This window comes from Centroberyx affinis, unplaced genomic scaffold (genome assembly GCF_046629955.1).
Source record: "Centroberyx affinis isolate AG114_WGS23_722 - 3 ecotype Tasmania unplaced genomic scaffold, CSIRO-AGI_Caff_v1 ptg000225l_1, whole genome shotgun sequence".
Lineage (NCBI taxonomy): Eukaryota > Metazoa > Chordata > Actinopteri > Beryciformes > Berycidae > Centroberyx > Centroberyx affinis.
Window position 1 is genome coordinate 13,978 of NW_027278912.1, and position 24,081 is coordinate 38,058.

Consider the following 24,081-nt stretch of genomic DNA (forward strand, 5'->3'; position numbering starts at 1 on the left):
ATTGCTTCTTTGCATTTGTGTTGGAGCGGTGCCATGTTCCAGCTTTTGGGAAACAGAAGAACAAGTCGGCAGGATTGATCTGTTGCCAAACCCTCAACATACACAAAAACATTTCTGGATGATCTTTGAAATCTCAGAATCGGATGTGACTTGTTTTTCTTTTTGAACAGAGTATTTGATCCTGACAGCCTGAGGACATCATACTGTCTGAAGCAGCTACTGTCTTATGAAAGTGCTCATAGCCTGTCTGATACAGTCTGCTTCCTTTCTTATCATCCCCCTCAATCATATTCTGTGTAATTATGTGGCAGCTCACTGGATCCATGGCTTCTAAAGGCTATAAGACATGAAGCTGTGTTCTTCTGTTTTCTCTCATTTTTCTACCATGTTAGGGTTATGAGATGTAGATATGAATCTGTATGGAGATGCAGACACTTGCTGTCTGCTTGTGAATGAAGATCAGGTTAGATGAAATTGACTATATGGTCAAAATGTCAACTTATTGCAGTCAAAACAAATTGTTAATACATATAATATTTGTCCAAATTCTTTCTGGAAATAATTGCTAATATCTAATTAATATATGAGCTGTCCATAGCTCCTTCTTGTGGCAGTATACTATACTGCACCGAGCTTTCCCATGTCTGATTAGTATACCTTTTAAAGCTGCAATATGTCACTTTTTTCCACATTAAAATAACAATAAAAGTAGGGTAATATATTATATATTACCAGTCTGTGTCTGTGAGCCAGTGTGTCCATGCCTAAATCCGCCCCCTTCTGCCTGAAATTGTTTTTTAAATGATGTTGGACATTTTGGGGCGGATCCCATGTCGTACGGCAGCGGCCAGCAGTGAGCTGGTCGTGGCTACCAAAGTACACCACGTGACTACATCTGCCCCAGCCACGCTAAGCTGGATGTGAATTACCCCAGTGACCTATTAACCACAGAGGAACCAGACAACACAAACCCCAAAGTTCACACAGTCATCCCTGAGATCTGGAGGGAGGGATTAGCCAAAATCCAATCATAAACCCTCTACATCACGCTCAGATCGAAGGCTTTGCTCCCGCATGTGTTCCCGTACAGATCGCCACAGTAGCCCACCGGCAAAACAAACACACCACAAGCCAGCCCCGCCCACCTAAATCTCCGGATGTGTGTCTCAGAGACTTGAAAATGAATTGTAAGAACTGAATACTTAAAAAACGAGGAACCTGCAGATTAACACTTTGAATATATAACCTGTTTTTTTTTTCCTGAAAATGCCAAAGTAGAAATGACATCAGGTCATTCTTTGTCATTTCCCCAAAACTTCTGGAATGATCCGGATGGAAGGAAAGTGACAGCAGGATTTTGAGAGGTGTGTTTGTTTAACAGTCTTGGCACCTTGTAAGCTTTTATTCCCACCAGTCACATAGTGCATAATAATGCAGAGAGTGGAACGTTTGTCGGTGTGTGTGTGTGTGTGTGTGTGTGAGAGAGAGAATCGCTCATAGGAAGGGGGTTGCCCCCTGACCCCCCCACCCCCCTTCCCCAGCCTACCCGCCCGGCTCCCCTCTCTCTGCTCTCTGAAAGGCATGGGTTGGTATTCAGAGGAGTGGTATGGGAGATGTGTGTGTGTGTGTGTGTGTGTGTGTGTGTGTGCTGGGGGATGAATGTGCTCAGTGTTTTCGGGGGGCAGCGTGTTGCCCCTGACAGACAGGCGCGCTCATTCACACACCCGGCTTTTCCCACTTTTCCAACGCACCTCTCTGTCGCCCCGCCATGAATACAAGCCTGTGCTCACACACACAGACACTTCTGCACCAATCCAGACACACATGCTCAAAGACACACACACACAATCTCACTTTTGTTTTAAAACTGTTTTTTTTTTTTTTTAGAATATATTTAAAGTGGGAATCTGTGAGATCCTTGTTTTTAAGACTGAGTCTCCAGCGCACCTGTCAATCAAACAGTGTGGGCGGAGCTTGGATTTTCTGTTGCTGCAGTTTGAGCTGCTGTAGGTGGCGCTCTGTTCTTTGCCTGTTCTGCCATGGTGGCTACCGCTGCTCATGCTAACTACCCAGTTCTTCTTCTGTTTATTCCAAACAAACCGGAGAGGTAAAACGCATCACTTCCTGTGTGTGTTCTCCCAGGAAAGAGCTACCAGACACCGGCTGTTTAGAACAGCAAAATGGAAAAGCTGTCATCACCTGGATATAGGCTGCATCACTGCTGTGTTGTACCAGTCAGCATTCGACAGTATTTATTAAAACAGAAATGTATTTATATGAAAAATGTTGTGGACTTTTACTTTAATCTACTCTCTATAGCAGTGATTCTCAACCTTTTTCACATCAAGGACCCCAAATGTAGTCCACATTAAGGCCATGAACCCCCATTTGATGAGATTTTGTCTCTCGGACTCAAATCTGAGAATATTTTTATTGTTAGATATCATTTTGTCCAGAATTCCATGACTATCTGTATTGTAGGTAGAGAGATAACAGTGAAACTATCATCAAAATAGTCATTCTTCTACATTCTCTAACTGTGCTAACTTCTTGTAAATGAAATAATGGTGAAGTTTAACAATTCATCAATTTGCCTGGGGACCCCCTGGAACTCCCTCAAGGACCCCTGGTGGTCCCCGGACCCCTCGTTGAGAACCACTGCTCTGTAGTGCCTTCTCTCTGTTCTGTCTCCTCACTCGCCTCTAGTCTTGCTTGTGTTGGTTTTGAGGAGTGGCATAGTGGGTGGGACCTAGACAGACAGAGGGGGTGGGGGTGCGGGTGCGGGGGGGGGGCATCTTTGAAGTGAGTGTAACCTATCTATGTTTTTGTCTTTATTAAAGCAGAGTTCAGAGCGGAAAAGATAAAAGGCTTCTTTTCAACGAGGCCAACGAGGACAAAGGTGCACGGAGCAAGAGAAAGCCCCTCCTTAAAGAGGACGAGTGTGTGCAGCGGGTTTTGTGATCCCTGTGTGGTCTCTGTTGATATGCATCAGATGTCTCGGAAGGTGAGGACTCTGGCCCCGCAACGCATTATGCAAATGAGAGCCTTCGCCAGTGTGCTGAAGACAAGCCTACTGGCCCACATGTCACTCAGAATGCAAGCTTTCAGGCCTAAACATGAACAGGAAATATTTGCTATCCATTACAGCTCCAGTCCTGCCACTTCTGGTTTTATGTGGTCGTTGCACACAAGTGATGCTTGTTTCATGGTCCATTATAGCTGGAGGCTGCTGCCAATTTTAAAAGAGTATAACAAAAAACTCTGTCTTTCTTTATTTCTTTCATTCTAATCAAATCCTTGCATATGTAATACATCTATTAGGGTTCGACAAGGTCCTCAGCTATGGGGGACCGTAACTGCCAAAATCAAAAATAAATGACTCAATAAATATATTAATATGCCATTAAAAGCACCAAAAATAATATTAAAAATAAATGTAGGCATTCATTAATTGATAAAATGTGACATAAATTGATATTTCTGTTTTAATTTGCTTCTGTATTTATTTACCTTTGTATTAATTCCCCTATTTTTTTTTTACTTTCCCATTTAATTTTCCATTTTATTTATTAATTCTTTTCATTTTTACATGTATTTCTGTATTTATTTCTGTATTATTGTCCCTTTGCATTTTCCCCCTATTTATTTCCCCAAACTTATGTATTTCTGTATTTTTTATTTATTTTTTATTTTGGCAGTCATGGTCCTCCATACTCAGCAACACGAGAAACACTTTCCCCATTAAGTTTTAAAATATTGCACAATGAATGAATTCAGCTGCCATGGTGTTCACTCTCCCAACTGCCACAGCTACAGTGTAAACAGGTATACAATTTCAGCTAAACCATCTAACTGCAAAAAAAAAAAATCCGCCCAGAAGTGGCTTCGTGGGATAAAATCTTGTCAAGTGGTGGTCCGTGGGCTAATATGTATCTTCATGGGGGTCCGTGGAGTGAAAAGGTTTGGGAGACCCCTGCTAAACCTCGAACCCAGGCAGATGAGGCAAGCATGTCTCCAGTTGGCCAGAAGGGGTCCGCCATTCACCAGCCTTTCACCAATAGCTGATGCTGCCTTCAGGTACTCGCGGAAATATTGGAATCATGGTTTACATGCACACGAAAGACCTAACAAAGCGGCAAATACGACTGGGAGAGTGTGGATTTACTACATGACCACTAGAGAGTATCATCAGCTGATGCTAAACAGATGTGTACAACACGTGAGTAGCCTAAACCCCACACAGCACGCTCATGTTTACCGAGGTTCCTCCTCTTCATTCTGCTGCTGTAGTACAAAGTGGCTTGGTTCACTTGAGTTTTGAAATAAAACCACAGCCTGCCAAAATACAACAGAAGTTTGAAGGTGCATTTTGTTATTTCCGACCAAAAGCACTTGAATCTTGCCACCTCGGAAGCAGGAGATTACGAGGAGCACTTGAAGGCAGCACAAAATCCCATTGCCAAACCCCTTTTTACGCCTGTGGAGGGCTGGGCACTGCTAGTCGTCCCAAGCCATCCACGCACCACGACTTGCCGGGTACATGTGGTGGAAGAAGCCTGCGGAGTGCAACCTCAGCAGGGGAGAAAAAAACGATACTACGCATGACTTTTTACTGCATGGAATAAATGCACAAAAAAATCACCAAACTGTGAGGTGTTTGGGAAACCGGTGAAGTTGGACGTCTGAGAAGAAATTTGCAAGTCTGAACGACAATGGAATTTGTGTTCTCGTAACCCCGGGGAATACTTGTCTCGCCTGTTTTGTCTGGATGTAAAAAAACAAAAACAAAAAACAGTTGCGAACAAATTGGATAATCTCAGTGAAATCAAAGAAAACCTGCTTGGTTCTCTGTAACGAGGAGTAACGTTAAACGAGCAGTTGGACCGCCAAGAAAAAGAGTTGTACACAGAGCAAGGTGAGTGGCAGTGGGTTTCGTTCGCCTCTATTGAATCGAGTCTACTTTCTTGTTTATGTTGATTTCAGTTGAAATTACAAATGCATAGCTTTTTGCAGTTGCTTGTCTTTTTAGAACCTCATTGTTCGCCAGGCAGTATCGCCTTGTTAATAAATTACCATACTGAAGCGTTATTGGAACAAGTTTTCACTATCCACTTCTGGAAAGGTTAGGTGCTTATCTTTCTGCACTTGTTGATAGCTTGTATTATTGTAGTTAGCCCACATAATAGTCTTACCCAGTAATCAAACGAAACCAGAAGCCTTGTTTCAAAACAACTCAAAAGTTAAAGTAATGAAAGTCAGATGAAAGTTTCTAAGCCTTCATTGAATGAGGCGGTATCTCTGTGTTTTAATGAGGGCTTTTTCCTTCGGTCAGCTAGCTTACTTATGTCCTCTAGGCGTCGTCGCTCACGGACAATTTTCAGTAGAAACTTGTGAAAAATGACTGCCACTTATTTTATGACAGGTGAAGAGATAAAACCAAATCTTCATCACTGGTATGCATTCATAAAGTCGTGCTCTTCATAGTGTAAGTGTAGCCTATATAGCCGAGCTCATGGGCACACCAGCCCTGGAAACAGCTTCGGCCCACAGTCTTTTTGGCAGTGCCAGTTTCATTCAGAGATGTGCTATTTCTGACGTTTACATTTCCTATCTCTGCTGGCAGCACCCCAGATACGTCGAATTTCACTTGAAAGTAGTCCGTTTTAAGTCGACGTATGAGTGGTGAAAGCAGCACTTTATTTCAGTAAATTTTCTCAACTTTTAGAATTGGTCCGCACTGCTCGCTGCCGCCCACCACCACGGTGTATTTGGTGGAAGACGTGTGCGAACCGTTTATAAAAGTAAACATTTTTATGGAAGTAAGTGCTGCTTGGTGGATTAAATGTGTGCCGAATTTACCAGTGAAACATAAGGATTCCGAAAAGGTCTTAGGTAATGTTTTACGAAGTACGTGTGTGCCGATAAACACGGCAACCTTAAAAGACAGATTCTTGAAAGGCGTTTGGAACGCATTTCTCTCCGCACAGGATAGAACGGAACCTTTCGCGGATGAATTCTAAATCTCCACACACCAGCCATGCTCAAACTGCGGTAACATAAGGACAGTGATGGTAGATGGGTAATCGGTGATCATCATAAGGTTAACCACCACCACTATAAACATAACTCAATTATACTTTCAGAAAAGCACCTAATTAATCCTTATTTTTCCTTAAAAGACCCATCATCATATAACTTCAGTTTGATACTAGCTTCTATGATATGTACTATGCATTTCTGGCATAAAGATTTGTTGCCAGAAAAAGGTTGGGCAAACTGACTTTATGTGGGTTTAACCTCCACTACATCCATGGATAAGAGAGAAGTCTGTTACTCAAATGCTTTCCTATGCATTAACCCAGTTTGTATTTTACAAATTATGAGCAATACTGGTTACAGTGTGCACTAAAATACAGTATTGCTCAATGCCTTCTGATGGAAAGGAGCATCTGTCTAAAAGCCATGAGAAATAACCATAAGAGATGACTTAATAAGATGTTTTTTTAACACACCCATTTGTTGAACATTTTATTGTGCGTGTCGATATTCACTTGACTACACTTGTCATGGGTGACAGTCCAACACAAGGCCCGTCAGTGAGAGTGTGTGACCTTTGTGTTTTTGTGTCCCATGGGTGACAGTCTCTCCTCACAGTGTAGTGCTGTTCCTTAAACCACGGCCATCTGCTCCTGTTGCTTCTCAACTTAATTGACAGCTTAGTATAAGCCAGGAAATGAGATGTAATATCCCTTCCTGATGATGATGCTGATGATGGTGATTTGCTCATTTAACTCAGATTGCTTGTAGCATTGGCATAACTAGAATATGCGTTTTTTGCGGGGTGAGTGATTTAGTTCCTATATTACATGAAACACAACAGTCCACCGTCTCTGTTGAATGGTCTTTGTACTTGGTTAATCTCTAGTAGTTTTGGTGATGAAGGCATGTTTGTGAGCATAGAGCACAGAGATGCAGAGCCCTTTGAGGCGTTGCAGTATGAATGTTTAATTCTGTGTGGGGCCATACGCCCAAATCAAATTATCTTTAATTTTCTGGTTTTAAAATAAAGATAGTCTCCAGTTACTGAAAATTGGTCAAGTGTGACACATACAAATACAGGTCTTTCTCAAGCTGGCCGCGACTTCCTGAAGTTGAATAACAGTTAGCCTTCTCATGATTGTGGTTCATGTCGGACTGTGAGTGTAAGTAATTAGGGAAGAGTTTTATTTAAGTGGAGAAGAGAGTAGTCTCTGAGACTTGAGTGGGGCGCGTGTTTTCTTTGCCTCTGGCGTGAATGACTGTTTATTAGCAGAACTAGTAGCCGGCACGTTCTTGCACTTGTACCTGGATAAAGTCAGACACCAAGACCCAGAGCTGTCTGGACTTGTAAAATGACCTTTGGCCTTGTGTATAAATGCCGTCATTATGGTGTGCACAGTTTGACCTTTAAAGGCTTGACCTGGAATGACCTGAGATGGGGGGGAAAAAATGCAGTTTTAAAAGGGTGCCAGATGAAAGAGGTGGACTTGGACTTTTTTCCATTTAATTTTAGGAAACCCTGAGGGAAAAGAGCTTACTGGCATTTCAGGGGTAATGATGAAAATATAGAAAGCAATTTCAGCACCAGTTGATTATGTGTGTTCTCTTACGTTTTGTATAAAAGCCCCATGGGATAGTACAGCAAACAATACAAATTATTGCTGTATTATACATGTGTGAATACTTTATAAACTGTAAATGCTTCCATTTTTCAATTTCTTGACTGTCTCATGCACATTTTTGATTGATTGCTTACTTTAGGTGAATCACTGAATTCCCTTTTAGACTAATTACTAACAACCGACTTCAGAGTTGGTTAGAGTACTTCTCCAATACACACGGCTCACCTCACACATTCTGTCACTGTCAAGGTGCCAAAGGTCAAAGGGTGAAAGGGGGATGGGTGTCGACGGCTCTTGTTTTCCGTGTCTGGGCAGCTGGAGGGAACACAGGGAACATGTGGCGTCAGAAACCTTTCATCACGCCCCCCCCCCCCCCTTCCGACCGACCAAATGTCCTTAACACGAGTCAACCGGCGTCATCTGCCCGGGGTGAGGACGGGAGGGCGGACGGCGTCTTGATGAGAGGCGAAGCAGCATTCCCATGATTTGTCTCGTTCAGCATCGGCCGTGACATTTACGCCGCCCGTCCGGTAATTAACAGGTGGGGAGATTGTCAAGGGCGGCGGGAGGGTTTGATGAACTGCAACTGGCGGCCGATGGCACTAGATCACCGGCGGAGGCGTTGAGTAAGTGTCTCCGAACGCGCTCCGGTCAGGACGGAGCTGTCACTGCAAGGTGCCAAGTCAGATGTGATATAGAGAGCTATAAGCCACTTTCCCCTGAGATGAATGTACTCCCCGAGTGCATCGTTAAAGGAAAATTCCACCCTCGCATACTTTCAGATATCGGCAATTTGCGATGTTCAGTGCATTCCAGAAGTTACTTAGTGGTTTAGTTTTGGTGTACCCGTTTTCCATCAACCTGCCTCATCTACTTCTGCTTCAGCTAGTGATTTCCTACGTTTCCCGGAATGACTTTCACCCCTTACTCAAAACACGACATGTCTTGTGGCTGCATTGCATGCTGGTCTATTGAGGCTACTGTCGGTGGAGAAATTGTTATCTCTGCCTCTATTAAGTATCAAACAATTTCCCCCAGGGTTAGGCTTCTGTTCTGCCTCCCGCTACTGATATGTACCAAGTGATTGATGTGATTCAAGGATTGATATGCACCGGAAATCCAACAAGAGCGGTCAGCTGAAAGGAAATATTTGGGGCAGACATCCTCTGCAACTCTCTTATCTGGTGTGGTGGAGAGGACGATCACCCCAACATAGATCAAAGTACAAGTTATTTGGAAGGGCAGCCAAGGCTAGACATGTGAATGCTTCCCTTGCCCGGCAGGGGTCTAGGGCCCCTCCGCTCCCATGGTCAGATTAAATACTCAATTTAATTATGTCACTGAGCATTAAGTCAGTAACCTTATCAGAGTGGTCTGGCTGTTTAATGGGCTTTGCAAGCCAGCAGATGCAAAAAGATTAGGGACAATATGCTGGTGGTGCAAACCCTGAGCAGAGGGATAAAGGATGGGTAGAGAGTCTGACACTCTGTGCCACCCTGTATGAGATCTGAAGATCCGTCTAGATGGCACACGTTAAATACAGCCTCATCTGAAGACATATGTAGATCTGAAAGTATTTAGAAATCAACAAAAGAGCTTGGAATCTGTGCCATCTGATGCACTAAGCAAATGAATTGTGAACTGGATCTTTTACTAAATAGGTTATTTCATGATTTCAGTGACATACATTTTCTCTGTGCTGTAGCAGAGCAAATTTCCATGACAAAGTCACGCAATAATTTGTAAATTTATGCACATTTATAAATAAAGGCCTTGAGATAAAATAAAAAGAAAACCCAGAATGGATTAACTATTTTATGCATGTAGATTTAGAGTTTCAGGCAAATTTAAAAAAGCCCCTGATGCTACACTATCATGAATAATCTTAATTCCCATCTTTCCTCATCAATGGCCTGGCCTGTATCAGGAGCGCCGCTGTGCCTGGAATCCCAGATTTTGTTCCTTTAAACTTGACTGGCTATCCTCCCCAATTTCTGGTAGTCACATTTGGATTCACACAGATTTTTGCATATTGCTTGCGGTGAACATAGCGGCTCAAAAGCCCTAGCTGGACGGGCTGCAGCTCCCGTCTTTCCATGTCCGTGATTTAAATCAGCGAGCCTTTGATTTTTTTTTTGGGGGGGGGGGCGAAAAGGACTGAGGATTTTCTTTCTGATAACAAGAACTGTGATAACACTAAGGATTCTCTTAGGATTTAATTAGAAAGGGTAGCCTGTTCATTATTCAGATATGTAAATGGAGACCCAGATACATACAGTGCTCTGGAATGTAAAATAGATTCAGTACAGTGTTGGAATTCCTTTGAAGCAGCGAGCGAAGTGCTCTATAAGAGTGTGAATTATTAACTCATCAGGGCACCCTGCATGCTTCCACCACATGCGGCTCATGGTGTGTGTGTGTGTGTGTGTGTGTGTGTGTGTGTGTGCATGTGTGTGTTTGCGATTGTTCCCTCATGAATGGAGTTGTGTGTTTGCCTAAGGTCAGTGTTGAAACAGCAGAGCACGTGATGCACAGTCTGCCTCAAGGTGAAGTTGGCCTGAACTGACTGAGTAAAACAAAAAACCCTCTTTTACTAAGTTAATCGTATTATTGACATGCGTGATGCCGGTTTGAGATATCTGCGTGGCCGATCTTGTTAAACAATGTAGTCAAACAGGAATGAATTGCTGTAAATGATGCACCTTCCCCAAGCAGCACACAGTCCAACGAGGAAGGTTGTGTGATTGAAAGGGGGGTGAGGGAACAGGGGTCTAGTCTTTAAAGTTCATGGTGCGGTCAACGTATAGAGTGGGCTATTGTAACAGATGGCATTAGCATGATCCACAGAGTATTTTTTCTCTTTTCTGTCTCTGTCACTCAGATGCCTCTCCATCGCTCTTCCTCGCAAAACTCAACGCAAATTTTCCCCTTTACCTCCTCCACCTCCAACACTTGGCACTTTTTTAGCCGCTCTCATTTTCTCCGTATTCCCTCGCGCTTGCATTCACGCATACCCGCGCTCCCATATCGTTTTCCCATCTCCCCGTCAACGTCGAAGCAGCCGCTTGCGGAAGGCCCTCAGAGAAAGAGGCCCCCGCTAGTGAGATAGGATGACATGGCTGAGAGGGGCTTTGTCATTGCACCCCTGATGAGAAGATGAGACCTCCACCTGGGGTAGGTGAGGGTGGAGACTTTGAACACACACAGACACTTGTACTTCTATCCTTATGAGGACCCTTCCTTGAACACATTCCCTAACCCCTAACATTAGCCTCAGTCCTTTCCACTACATGCCTAACTTAAAAACTAAACTAAATTTAACCCTAAAAGAAAAATCCAACCTAAAACACTTTAACACTATTGAAAACAACTACTGGTGATGTACCCTGTCGTTCTGGACCCATTTTGTTGTTTGGTAGTGTTTTTTAAAGGGCACAACTTTTTTCGACTGCCAACTGACGCTCTCACTATCGCTATCGATTTCGCTACCATCTCTCCACTTACACGTAAAACCCATGTATCAAGTCCAGGCATGTTCACTTGAGGATGTTGAAAGACATGCTGGGAAATGTAGGTAATCACTAACTAAAGTAGAATTAGATGAGGCAGGTTGAGGAACAGTGGGTACAACAAAAAGGTAAATTACAACACTTCGAAATAACTCATGTATCATCAATTACTAGTGTTCATTGCATTCCATAACAGTGTAAGAGTATCTGAGGGTGGTGTGTTCCTTTAACCCTAACCTAATCCTAATTCTAATCTTAACCACAAACCCAAGCCCTAACCCTAAACCGACCCCTTAAAGAAGTGAGGAGCTGCCAAAACACCCCCGCTTCACAAAAACATCCTCACTCCCAAGGTCTAAAACTCAAACTGGTTGGGGCATCTTGGGTTTGAATCTGGTCTGGTACCTTTGTTGCAGGTCATCCCCTCTCTTTTTTTTCCCCCGTCTGTCCCATCTTTCTTCACTCTCTAATAAAGGCAACTGCCAAAAAAAACCCTCAATCTGGTTCTCACAAGGACAGAAGTACAAGAACACACACACACACACTTTTCATTGTGTCACGTTGGGCTTTAAGGTGCATGACGTGAGTTTGGGGAAAACTGGTTCAGAACGTGCAAAGATCTCAACAAAATAACCCGGGTTCAGGTGTTTCATGGTTACTGTTTTTGCATTGTTGTGTTACTGTCTGCACCTGCGCAGGCTTGTGCATACTCCATTGAGATGCTTGTGAAAATGCTATAATGCCCTTTGCATGCAGTTTGCATGTCTGCATGTGTTGGTATAGGCTGCGTGCCTGCAGATACTTTTTTTTTTTTTTTACTGTGCTTGGCCTTTGCAGCTTCGAAAAGGGTGGTCTAGTCTCTGCAGCTCTAGTATCTCTCTCTCCTCACTCCCTCCCTCCCTTCTCTCTGCAGGGGGGAAGAGAGAGGGAAAGTGGCCCTGCCTCCTTTGTTTCTTTTGTTGAAGAGGAGGCTGAAAAGGCCAGCCAACAAGAGAGGGGGAAGCAGGCGGAGGTTGGGAAGAGAAGGGGCGGGGGGTAGAGAGGTAAAGGCCTAACTTGGGGAGAATGGGGGAAGGGGAGAGGACAGGAAAAGGAGGATGTGTGTGTGTGTGTGTCTCCTCTCCTGTCTGTCAGTTGGAGAACAGCTGGTGTTGACTGCAGGCTCCTCTCCTCTTCCTCCTCAGAGGAAGGACAGGTGAGTGGGTGTGGCTGAAGAGGGAGTGTCCACCATCTGGAAACCAGCCTCCAGCATCCAAACTCCAGCATCCAAACAGCTTCTCAGATAACATGTTGTGAAGTCTCACAGTTAAGAGTTTCACATTTTTTCTCAAGTCTGTGCTGTGGAGATGCCAATGGTTTAGGGCAGATGTAGGAATTTTGATCAGGGATTCAGGGATTGATGTTCAGTGTGAAATCTTTCTTTGTTCTTGTTGAATGGTGCTTTGCATTGCATGGCTGCAGTTAGACAGGTGGCCATTCACCCCGGCTTATGATTGGAAGTGAATGGATTTTAAAGCGCTCTTGAAATTGAATATCATCTAAGTGACGTCAGGCAGCTAGCTTTGGCTTTTGACTCCAGAGGCAACAATACAAGAAGCATCTGCTATGGTGACACTAGCCGGGTTTTTTCTTTTTGTGCTAGTGTGTGTGGTTTTTCCAGGCACGCACACGGACGTGAAAAGCAGCATTTTGGAATACCGACAGCAGACCGTTGCCAAGTGGCAACCATGAAGGCCCTTGGAAATCGGGGAGTGCTCAGTTTCCCCAGAAACGCCCTTTTTCTCAAGACAGCTCCCCCCTAAAGCGACCCACCCCCCCTTAACTCCCTTTAAACGCCCCAGGGGGAGGGACCCTCTGTCCTGGGAAAAGGGGGGTTGCTATGGAAAGCCAAGGACGAATGTTGGACAGGCGTGTTAAAAGTTCAGGACCTTGGCTGGCTGCTGGTGGACTCCACAAGTACAGGACATAATCTCCCTGGGGTGCCTGAAATTTACCTTGCCTAACTTTAGGTATACAAATTGTCTATCCAGTAACACTGAATATCACTGACAGCCATGCCATTTTAAATTCTACAATATGTTTTGAAAGGGCTTCATAACCCAGGGTCATACATTTTTCTCACCCCATAGAGGACCATGTAATCCTGTAGTTTAGATAAGCATAACTTCCAGCATTGGAAATAAAGAAATCATAATTACCCTACAACATGTGCACCTGACAAAAGCATTTTGGCCCTTCATAGCAAATGTCTGTGGCTGTAATGACTGCTTACTTAACACACTGCCACAGGAGCCATAGAGTAACCTGATTGTATCCCTTTTTAAAGGCTCACTTAACATGTCGTTGCATACAGCAGACATGTGCCAGGGCAGAGCAGAGTGTTTTTACAACCTGACAACCTGCATGTGTTCCTCCTCTGACCATGACACTTCCTGTTGGTTCGCACTCCCTAAACGGTCAGGGGTCAGGGGTCGTCTGTCAGCCCTCCATAGACATGATACTCCCTTAACACAGCTTTTCTCCAGGAAGCTTTTAACACCGCTGAGTTACCAAGACTTAAGTTAATACGTGTGTGTGTGAGTATGTGAATGCATATCCGTTTCTGTGTGTGTGTGTGTGAACACCCTAACAGACCAAAGTGTTTCCTAGCAACCTTTTGCCACTTGTTGGTAAGCTGAGCTATGGCACACAGTCTTGCAGTATACAAGCTGCACTGTTGCTCTCCCCGTGTTGGATTACAAGGCTTTGATTTAGGCATTCCTTAAGCCGATCTGAAATTTTGGTTCTATTCCTCATTTACTGCTCTATAATCCTGCTGAATAAACTGAGAACCATACAGTGTGACTAATGCATGATTTTACAAAGTCCAAAATATACAAATTACTGTCTACATGCCTTGTGAGGGAGTCAGCCTGCAGAAAGCGCTGGGCTGGTCCCGGTGTAAAAGTTGTAATGTAATGGCTTAACATGCTCGGCTTACATTATACTAGATGTCTCTGTTTAAACCAACGAGCCTACAGGCAGCCTTCATAAATAACTCTCTCTTTGTGTTATTAATGGAGAGCTTAGGTTTTTTTTTTCTTGCTTACCAAGAATAATCTTTTCCACCCGCTCCACCTCAGTAGCTTTAATCTGGCTGGAAATGAACTAGGCCTCTGTTTCCAGGGTTATGGAGGACTCTTAGGGGTGTGTTGTGTGTGTGTGTGTTTGTGTGTGTGTGTGTGTGTGTTTTCTGCCACATAATTCCAACAGTGGTGCAATACTGACATTTGTAGTTGTTCCCTGAGTCCGAATAGGCAGTTTGTTGGGAGAGGTGTGTGTGTGTGTGTGTCAGTTACACAAAAGTCCCTCTGTTTTCCACATAGGAGACTGAGTATTGTCCTGCTGGTCACACCAAACTCTCTCCAGTTGCTAAATGGGTGTGAAATGTTGTCTTGCTGCTCCACTTTGCAAATTGCCCCAAAACGGTGACAGCAATTAGCTATAAACTAAACCATAATAAAAGATTATCGCTGATAGTAGCACATCCAAAATTGTCTCTTATCTTTATTGCCTGCATTTTGGCACCTGCCCCTCCCCATATAGTTCTTTCACTGTATGCTGTTTGTTTTTCCCTTGCTGTCTTTCTGTGTAGAAGCTAGCTAGCACATTAGCATAGAATAGCTACCGAGGGGTCATGGAAGTTGGCTAGCATATTTTCTGTTCCTTTCATTCATACTCAGTGTTGAAATTGTCGGCTGCGTTATTTTTAATACCCCATTATATTTTTCTTTACTGTATCCTATTGCTATTTTCCTCCTCTCTACCATCCTCTCCTTTCGATTCTTCTCGTCCTCCCGCGCTGTCCCGTTGGCAGATAGTCAGGGGGACTATCTCAAGCCTTTCGGCCATTAACATTCCTTCCATTAAAACGTCAACACAGCCCAAGTCCCGGGGCCCGCAGGCGTCCAAGGATCCTGTCGATAAAACCGACCCCCCCCTCCGGGCAGTTGAAGACGACAGGGGCTCAGCGGGTTGCCTGGACTCACATGTGTCCATTTTTTGTTACTGCATATGTCTTGAACCTCAGCTGGCTTCACTTCATTTAATTTTTCTCAATTGCATATAGAGACAAAGGACAAGGATATTTGTTCTTTGTGCTGGTGGTATTTCCATGCAGTACTCAGCAGGAGTGATGTGAGAGGAGCCGTTACACAATTAAACTCCCCCTCCTATTTGACATTATTGGGGTGTTTTGCAGAAGGACGTTAGGCATGGTTTCCACTGGAGCAACTCAATTTGACTTAAAGTTGCCTTGTTTTTACTTTCCTTCAGGCTTACACTGCAGTCATGGCTCATCACCTACCCAACACACTCTTGTTTTTGTTCATGTCTGTTGTGGTACAAGGGCTAATCACTGGTAACATACTTTGTCTTCATTAGTTTTGCCGTGTGTGTAGGATTTTTGTTACATGTATTTCCAATTAAGGATTTTATATTCTACAGTTACATTTCACAAAACATCTTATAAACCTCTAATGAAGCCTATGATCACTCAAGTTCCCAAACCAGTTGGTGACCAAATCGGAATAAAGAGATGTCAAGTCCGTGTCAATCTTATTAAATTCAGACCCCCTTTTTTTTTTTTTTCTTCGGAAGTTCATACATCTCATTTAGCGTGTTGTTATTATATTCCTTGTCTGACACACACGTGCACGCCCACACACACACATGCACACCGCACGTGTGCGCTGAAGTGTAATATGTTCAGCACAGATGTCCTGATGGGATCCAGCTGGAGTGAATTCTGGTAGCAGAAACATGGTGTCGGGACCTCCATACGCCACAAGCACGCTTACACCGAAAACACACGCTACCATGCAGGCACGCAAGGCGACGGTTTGGCCCGAAACACATTCCCCAGTGTCAGGGGTTAACCCAAAATATGTTAAGCAGCGACTCCGAAAATAAAAACACACATTTGTCATGCCAAAAAACATGGCGGATCTCTAGGAGCTGTGATACAATGAAACTGTTTTCATTTCGCTGCACCACAAATATCATCTCATGTTTCATTTTACCTCATGATGTCAGATGGGATGTGAAACCAGTGTGGCTGTGTAAGAGTGGAACATGTGGAAAACTCTCCAGCGCTAGAAAACCTATCTCTTGTTTTGGTTGTGTGCTTCCAAAATGTATGATAGATTCATATGGGACTGTCCGGCCTTGTTGTAGTTTCGTTCCTAGCTGGCTACTTGGTTGGTATGTAGCATAGTGAGGGCATCACCAGACTATATTGACCCTGCCCTCCCCATCCCCTGTCGATTGCAGGCGTTCAATCTGCTGCCTATTGATCACACGCAACAAATTGATTACTATGGCACGACCGTATGTCCTGCATAGTACGAGGCAATCGAAAGGCTGTGGTCTAATTTAAGTCTCGTGCTGTTTAGTGTTACAGCTGGTTTGTACAAACACTGATCTATGTTAGCACATTAGATTCTTGAATATTTCAATTCTTGTAATGGAATTTGATTCAGAAGTCTTTAGCTTCAAGAAGTGGAATTCTTCAGGTCAATTCGTCATCATGCTGGCTCTGACTGGAGCAAGCTGTCTTAGATTAAACCAAATCATAGATAGACTGGCATTAGCAGTTCCTGAACTGATCTCATTTGACGGGAAAAGCAGATTACAGCTATGGATGGCTAAAGAAATGAGCAATCCTCTCAGAAAGTGGACCATAATCTTCCCACGAGTCTCTGCTCCTCCTGTTGGTGTTTGTTAAATCAAGTGGAAAATTGTGGAACGTCCTTTTTTCCTTTTCACTGAACTTTGTAATGAAATCAGTAATCATAGCCAAGTAAGACCTTTGCCTACAAGTTTGTTCCAATTCCATGGGTTCCACTGTAATGAAAGGATTTTAAAAGCGAAGGGCTTTGCCACTTGAGATTAAACTCAACATTTCCCTTCAATATAGCTCATGTGGGTGTCATAGTACGCTCAGCTCATAATTAGATTTTTTTTTTTTTTTACATAAAATACTGGGTGCATGATATGATATTCAAATGAAGTTAAAATTAACCAACCTTGTAGCGGAATAGGTTTAGGCTGTTTGTGTCTTCCCGAACCAAAATTAAATGGATGAGCAAGACAATATCTTGCTACTACCAGTTGTAGTAAGTCATATCCAATTCTGACAAAACTGATTTCCACTTACCTGATGCAAACTGTGACCTTTTTGCATTATAATAGAAGCTTTTCTTTGACAATAGACAGTTATATGTTTAAAACTTGCTTCATGTCCTTTGGGTTATTTATGGTGCAACAGAAAACAGTAAACGCTATGAATTCTCCATTAATGGGAACTATCATTGCTACCACCATCACAAAAAAAATAATAAAAGTCTAACTCTTCCACTGTATTTAGGCAGTTTTCATAACGGGGGACAAATTTTAAAAAACTAAATAATATTATGGTTATGGAACAAAACATTTTTCACCGTTTGTCCTTTACAAGTAAGCTGTGTTGTAACGTATAATTGGCATTGACAGTATGGCTGAGTCGAACTGATCTGGCCTGATTTTGTGGAATAAGCCTGGCCTGTGTAGACTGACAACTGAATGAGAGTATATGGGTGTCATCCCAGTGGCACACTGACCTGGGGGATGTCCTTATTGATTGCCTCTGGGCCTCTGCTGTTGTATTTGATTCATTATCGAGTGTTATCTGTCGCCAGTGGAAACACAAGTTCAGACTTATCCCATGTGCTGCCTCGTAAGAAATTCAAGTGGAATTTCCGCAACTCAGCAACTGATGCTGCACTTGGAGATTTGTCTGGCTGCTACTGCTGATGTGAGCATGACTGGAATCATTGTCTTCAGCGAACAGCAATTTTTGGTGGCTGTGGGCTGCACAACCGCACAAACAGCCCTCTATCTGTTTCCCTCTCTCCGCTGCCTCTAAATCAGATTGACTCGGAGCGTTGTTGTAGTCTTTAACTTTATGTGATCTCCGGAAGATGTGTGAAAGTGCCTGACAGGCATGGCAGGGACAGACCAGACTATTGAGCCTGGGGCTGGGGGGGGGTTGTAGTTGAAACTGTGGGGCAGTGAGGAGGGACGGGGAGGGGGGTGCAGCCAGAGGGAGTGTGACCCCTTGCACTGAGAGTTAAAAAAGCATTGGTAATGAAAGTAGGCAGATGAGACCTAGCTGATAACCTTACCAACCTCTATGTATGTGCGTGGCAGGCAAAGCATGTTACATATTGCACTTTAATGTCCCCCACTTACTAAAAATCAAACTTGGCTAATGTGCCTAGAGAATTTGCACACATGCCGTGTGTTGCTGTCGGATTAAATATGACGGGCTTATCCTATTGCATGCCATTACTGCAACTGAATGAATTGGCCATACAGACGCCATGCTTGTCCTGTTCCGTCTGAGAACACAATTAGACTTAATGAACAAGCTGTCATTGGAAAGCATTCATCCCTTATCTCATTACGGGTTAGGGAGGCCCAGTCTCTCTCTCAGTTCATTATACAGCTACATGAGTAATCCATATGCGCCACTAGAATGCTTCCAAGGAACATTTCCCATATCTGGATGTAGTCATGTAGGAGAACTAGCCTAAATGCCTATGGGTGTCTGCAATTCACCCACAACACTATTTCAGTTTCAATTTGAAACTGAGGCACCAAAGCTGCCTTGTTTTTTTCTGTGGTGGGCTGCATTGGCTTAACCTTTGTTCATCTGGGGCGCAATAGCCAGTTGTTTGCTTGTGGAAGGAAGTAGGATGGCATCAGCCCTGTGCCAAGTAGAGAGGGCACTGCTTTTGAACAGGATGCTTTGGAATTGTATTTTAGTCTCTGTATATATTCTCCAGGGGATAGAGGGGGAAAAAGCAGAACGTTCTGGTATTTAATTATAGAGCGGCAATGGCCAAAGGCACACTGTCAATGGTAGTTTTATGACCGACAGCTTAACAACCTCAGGAATGGTGGCACTGTTGGTTTTGATGACGTTGTGTCATTTCCTCCTCTGAAGAGCCGGGTTTTTTGATGTGTTTGGGAAATGTATGTGTTCCCACTCCTTTTAACGGACGGAATAGAAAGGCCAGTAGAAAAAGCCTTATGGTGCTGTGGTGTGTACCAAACTTTGCCAACACGCCAAGTCAAGGGTAAAAGCTCACGCTTATTTTAGTACTTTATGACGCCTGGAAATGCCATCTTTTTGAAGTTGCTTTTTTCTCACGAGAGTGTCTTTTGTGACAATTTTAGCTGCTTAGAAGGACATGCTGTTTCCCCCTCTTGTTTACAGAAAATATGCTTCCCTGCCTCCCATGTGGTGTGGCAGTGATTTTCTTTTCCGTGTTAATCGGATTTGATTTAAGTTGAGTTGGGCCCTCTCGGCACTGTCAGGTCCTTGTTTATTTGGAGCATGTGCATGTTGGAGAGGATTCTTGGGTGTGATTGCCCCCCCTCCCCTCTCCCCCCACCCACCCCGCCCAAGAGTGTGCGAGGGAGATGTTCGCCCTCCTGTTTTGGCTGGTGACTCACCAGTTTTGGCAAGGGTGAATGAACACAACATGTCACCAGTTGAGTCACTGTACATTTCCTAACAACAATGGGAAGCCTGGCTAAAATCGGCGCAGTCCATTTCATGACCACAAAGGGAGCCATTAAGGCTTAAATGCATCCGGATTCAAGTCGCCCCCTTAACGTGAGAGTGTGTGCCTGGCAGTTGTTTTTTTTGAGTACTCTTACATAAGGTTTCTTCATTTGGCTTGGCGTCACAAGCACTGTTGGCTAACGCTTCCAGCTTTACTGCTTCCAACCTCACTCTGGTTAAGAAAGCAAAATGTAACGGCTAATGTTCTCAAAGTAGAGGTGCTTCAGGCTCTCTGATAACTTGTCTGCAGGCTGTTTGCTCAACCTGATGAACCATTGTGTGATACAGGTCAAACCCAATGAGGGGAACAAACATGACAGCAAAGACGACAATCCTTCCTGTTCCTGTCACATCAATCCTATCAACCCAACGCTGTCTACCCACAATGCTAACTGTTCTGTGCACTTTGTCTTTGGCTCTCCATTTGTCTTCATGTAGATCAGCTCCAGGCCTAGCCGTCACAGTCTGGGTCAAAGACAAATGGAAACATTATATGAGAGCACGATTCAGGTTCATCTCGTGTGTCTGAGCCGGCATCTCACCTGAGGGAATCTCCACATGACAAGACCCAGCAGATCCAGGCCAGGGGGGCTCTTGGAGGAGCTGGTGGATCAGCTGGCAGAAGGCTATAGGGTTTCCTGCTGTTTAAAACCATCTGCACGGCAGTAGGAAAATGCTAAGACCGCAGATGCATCGGTGAGCCTCAAGGCAGAACATAGTGTATCCTATGTGTTTTTTTTTTTTTTTAACAGCCTTGAGAGTGGATTGGAGAAACTCCAGGTTTGACCGAGCTTCGGCCAAGTTAAGGCAGCATTCCTAGACAATGACCGTCATTTGGATCTCCTGTGGCGAAGGGAATGATGCTGCTTTTACGGCTCCAGGACACCCGTGGTGAAGGACAGGCATAAAATGAAAATTTACTAGAATTCCAAGGGCTGAAAAGTTTCCTTATTCATTATCCGCAAAATTGTTCCTGGTTGCATTGTATTTGTTGACTGCTTTTTGAAATGAACCCCATGCAGCTTGGTCATTTAAGCTTGATCAGATTTAGTGTGGTTCAGTCGCACTATGTCTGGCTGTACCGTGGTTGAAGCATTTAGTTGCTTAGATTTACAAACCAGTTCAAGTTTTTGTCTGGTTGACCTGACCCCAAAATATTCATGAAGAGATACTCAAAAGTGCTTTGTAACAGCAGGATTTTTAAATCATAAGGCTTTTTAAAATGTATGTTTTATTGCTTTTTAAACTTTGATGATCCCCTAACTATTTGCCTGCCGAGGCTTTGGGTATCTGTTGTGAAATTGAATGGCGAGGTCATGTTTCATGTTGTGCCAGTGCGCTCTTCTCTGTGGCAGCCATTTGTCTGCCTTTTTTAAAAGGTGACTTTTGTGGTTTTGTGGGTTTGTGGTTTTGCCCCGCCATGTTCAGCAAGCTCTTTGTTGTCATGTTGAACAATAGCTGCCTTGTACGAGGCATGGAGGCCCTCACCTGCATAGCATGAATTAAGAAGACATGGCAGGCGTTGCAAATGCGTTAAGCTCACTTTGTAGGGAAGAATGTTTCAGCCACTGGCTCCTGCTATCATTATCTGTTTCCACGTTATGGTTCCTCGAAGACCGGTTGTGTTATAGTTTATGTCAAGAGTTTGGCCTTTAGGAGAGAAAGCTGTAAAAATGTGCTCTCTGTGGATTTTCTAACTGCATCTCTTCTTCCAGGTTTGGACAAATCCCCATGGGGGCCATGTAACACTTGGAAATGTCAAGCAAAGAGCAGTAGATTTCCACAGGTAAGAAACTACATTACTCCCTGTTTCAGCCAATGGTTATACAAGAAATAATGTATGGTGAAAGATATTGGTAGCCCTACTTCAGAGTGTCTTTCACAAAATCATGTTGAAAATGCAACTTGATTCCTACAGTTATTATAAAGTTGATATTTTGGTCATTGCCCTTGTTGTACACCAAAATAGCCAGATGTGTTAGGGGAGTGATCGTTGCTTTCGAGTTATTTCCTCCTATTCATCTGAATTACACAATAGCTCATCGCCTGGGATTCGAGTTTCCTCCCCCTGCGGTGACAAGTCCACTTCCCCCCAAACCGCATCCCACCACACTCAGCAGCTATTTAAAGTGTCAACGGCTGCTCCCAATTACTCCTCCCCACGCCAAACCAGAAGCTCTGGCCACGCAAAAGGAGGCGAGAGCCCTCCCTGCAGTGGCTTTTATCTGTTTGTTTTCATATTTCCCTTCCCTCGGTCAGCCCTCCTCCCTTGTGCTCTTACCGTTTTTGCCTCAGCCAAGGATTATTGTGTTTTCTCTCCAGCTGACCTTGGTTACATAAACTAGCGCCTGATCCCCCTTCCTTGATTCTCCTCCCTGTCCAGCCTACCATTCTGCCAGGCTCCCATCCCCGAGCGCTCCCACAAAGCCCTGTGTTCTGATTACATTGTGAAATTGGATCCAGGACTATTTATTCCCAGGCTGAGTAGTAAGGGGGACTTGGTTGGAGGTTCAGAGGGTAAATGGAGGATAAGGGGGGGGGACAAGGAAGCTGCTGTGGTCGAACCGGGCGGATGGTGTAGGTGGGCCAGCTGTTTATGCCTCCCCCCAACCTCTCCTTGTGGGCTGAGCATCCAGCCAGACATCTACACCGTCCCATCCCACTGTCAGCAGTTTTTGCCAAAAACCTAAACCCCATCATTCAACTTTGGCCGAGAAAGCGCAGCAGGATGGCCCAGTGGTTAGAGACACCTTCCGACACTGTGTTGGCAAACCTACGCCCTCCTGAGGTGTCCTTGTGAGAGACTCTGAATCCCTAACAGCTGACACTTACAGGAACTCTGTGTAGTGAACACACATTTATAGAGGAGGCAGCGGTGTCCAAGTGGTTAGAGAGACTGTTGTTGAACTAGATAACCTGGTTTCAAACCCATGTAGTCGAGCATCTGCCCTGCTGAAGTGTCTTTGAGCAAGACAGTGAATCCCTACCAGCTGCAGGTGCAGTTCTGTAGCTGACCCTGACCTTTGACCTCCCTGTGGAGAGGGGCAAGAGGTCAATAAGGGGATCAGTAAGGTTACTACTTCTTCTTCTAAGTCCCAAACTTACCACTTTTGGTAGCCTTCATGTCAGATGTATACAAATATGCAACGGCTGTCTTGCTGCCAAATTGCTTCCACCAGTTCCTTTATAGTGTTCCCTCTTCTGTTGTTCCTCACAATGCTGTAAAAGCACATGGACACATTTTGCTAATGTAAAGCCGTCATTTGCACTGTTTTGGTGCCTGGATCTCATGGTCACTTTGTTTAACAAGTCTGTGATTTGAGTACTGTTCAAACACTACTTCACTCAACCAAACCCCAGGGGCACGCACCTCAGTTATCATCGTTTGCTTTTTCATTGACATCGCACTGAGGGGCGTAGTGTTATCGTTGTGTTAAGTGTGTCAGTACACACACACACACACAGTGTTGAGTGAGGAAGTGGTGTTTTGGCGGAGCGTCATGACCTCTCCCTATCCAGTAGCTCAACACAGCATGGCCTCGCTGTGTTTAACCAGCTGCTCATCACACACACACACACACACACACACACACCGAGTCTTCTCTAAACACATACACACCTCATTTGCTCCAGCAGGGCATTACCTTGACCTTGCTTTGCATGCAAAACATACAGACAGACCTGCGCATGCACACACACACACACACACACACACACACATGCATTTCTACATTTGCAGACTCATACACTGATGAGATGATTGAGTCAGGTTAGTTAGGGAAGAGAGCAAAGTTCAATAAAGCCAGGGCTTGTTTTTCCTTGTGTATCACTGGTGCAGGTCAGCACACAACATTGTTCTCTTAGTCAGACATAAAATATAATCGTGCTGCACATACACACACGCAGACACGCACACACAAGCACGCACACAGCTAAAGCCAACCGGAGATGAGCAGCTGAGTATTAGATTACAGGGAAATGATCAGCCATGGCAGACGGGAAACACTGCACAGGAACAAAGTGTGTGTTTGGCTATCTGACTGTGTGTGTGTGCCCTCTTGAATATGACACACCTGGCCTACCATGGACGGTCTCATACTAAAAGCAACCAGACCGTGTAATGGTATCACTTTAAAACCCATGGAACGGTTTAATACAAAACAGGGTATATCATCCATGATTTAGCTGCTGCCACAGTAGACACAAAACAAAAGATAGATTACAGTGTTAAAACACATAAGACTTAAGATAGGATCGCATC

At 44.1% G+C, this 24,081-nt stretch overlaps 1 protein-coding gene across 1 annotated transcript in view; it reads left to right on the forward strand.

The window, feature by feature from the left end:
- The first annotated feature begins 4,741 nt into the window (after positions 1-4,741).
- The window catches only part of LOC139663455 (plexin-B1-like), a 78,330-nt gene continuing 58,990 nt past the window's right edge, over positions 4,742-24,081 (forward strand). The window contains exons 1-2 of the mRNA XM_071542137.1: positions 4,742-4,915; positions 21,536-21,606. The gene's annotated coding sequence lies outside the window, so the exon portion shown is untranslated. The remainder of the gene's footprint in view (positions 4,916-21,535; positions 21,607-24,081) is intronic.